The following is a 2000-nucleotide window of genomic DNA, read 5'->3' as shown; positions in this document are numbered from 1 at the left end:
TAACTTGTTAAATTGTTTTCAACAGGATCAGTGTCATTTGTGTCGTCCACAGTAAGTGAGAGTGTACCTCCCTCTGAAGGTAAGATTCAGATTCGTTTATTGTCTATGCACAGAAGAAACACAGCGGTTTATACCCTACAATGAGATTCTTATTTTGCCCAACTCCCTTAAAGGGATACTTCACCATTTTTTCATATTAAACTGTTATTCCCTTAACTAAGATGAGTTGATGCATACCTCTCTCATCTCAGTGCGTGCACTCAATCGCTCTGGCGCGCGGCGACAGTTTGATAGCACTTAGCTTAGCCCAGATCATTCATTAGGGACCAAACAGAAATGAAGCTAGAAGCGACCAAACACCTCCACGTTTTCCCTATTTAAATACAGTTACACGACCAAGTATGGTGACACAAAATAAAACGTGGCGCTTTTCTAAGCGGGTAAAAAGGATAACTGTAGTGTATGGCGGAATAGCACTGGGAGCACTTCGACTAGGTGTAAAAAGCAGAGCCGGACAGTAACGGAGTACATTTACTTGAGTACAGTACTTAAGTACAATTTTGAGGGATCTGTACTTTACTCGAGTATCATTTTTGGGGAGTACTCATGACTTTACTCAAGTACATTTGAGAGGCAAATATTGTACTCTTTACTCCACTACATTTCTATCCATAACCGTGAGTACCCGTTACTTCTAAAAAAGAAAAAGAAAAATCTCGGAAACCCTCAATTTGTTGTTTCCCTCTCAAACGTGATTGGATTGTGCAGGCGCCACTGATTGGGACAGCCTATCAGCAATCACCTTCAGCTTTCCGCCAAAGGTCAACTCCATGGTCAGATTTAGATAAGAGACGAAACCATGGATGAAACAATGGATGAAGACGCAGCAGGTCCGTCCCGGGAATGTGCCAACCCGTGGCCCCACCTCGCCAGACTATTTCAATTTTCTGAACAAGTTAATGATAGTTTTCGCTTCAAGTGTTTGCTGTGTTTACCAATGTAAGCACTGTGGCAGTAGTAATGCAATATTTAGAAAATGTACTCTTGTACTCTTGATACTCAAGTACTTTTAAAAACAAGTACTTCAGTACTTTTACTTAAGTAGACATCTGACTGTAGTACTTTTACTTGTACTTGAGTAAAATTTAGCAAGGTGTATCTGTACTTTTACTCAAGTAATGAAGCTGTGTACTCTGTCTGCCTCTGGTAAAAAGTCACGTTGGTTCTAATGACAGAAGTGAGAGGGAGAGGATTTTTCAAGCGTGACTTTTTACTGCGCCAAGTCGAAGTGCTCTTGAGTCCCAAGTGCTATTCCGCCATACATTATAGTTATCCTTTTTACCCGCTTAGAAAAGTGCCATGTTTTATTTTGTCACCATACTTGGTCATGTAACTACTTGTGTAACTGTATTTAAATAGGGAAAACGTGGAGGTGTTTGGTCGCTTCTAGCTTCATTTCTGTTTGGTCCCTAATGAATGAACTGGGCTAAGCTAAGTGCTATAAGTGTCGCCGCGCGCCAGAGCGATTAAGTGCACGTACTGAGACGAGAGAGGTATGCATCAACTCGTCTTAGTTAAGGGAATAACATAGTTTAATATGAAAAAACGGTGAAGTATCCCTTTAACATTATTATGCACGTCTTTGTGATGTATTCAACTATCAAAATGCAAGAGTAATCTTAAAGAAAGAGATATAAATGAATAGCCCTAAATTTAACTCTACTGCATTTGTACAAAACATCTTGTCTGCAAGGGAGCATATACACTTACTTTATTATCAGGAAATGTATACTGAATTTGAGGTAAAAGTAAAGTTACCTCCTCCTCTTCACATGTTCTCTTGATTGCCCATGAGTATGTTCTATTAATTCTCTTTTTAGCAAGTTGGTTAAAAGACTAAAAATGAATTGGTCTTGATGACTGAGTCACAACATGCCACAAAATCTGGAAGATTAAGAGGTTAAAAGTAGTATTAAGCTGATTGTTACGTACAGTTTCAA

This window comes from Leuciscus leuciscus (assembly GCF_965113295.1).
Source record: "Leuciscus leuciscus genome assembly, chromosome: 7".
NCBI lineage: Eukaryota > Metazoa > Chordata > Actinopteri > Cypriniformes > Leuciscidae > Leuciscus > Leuciscus leuciscus.
Note: the sequence above shows the minus strand (reverse complement) of the source record.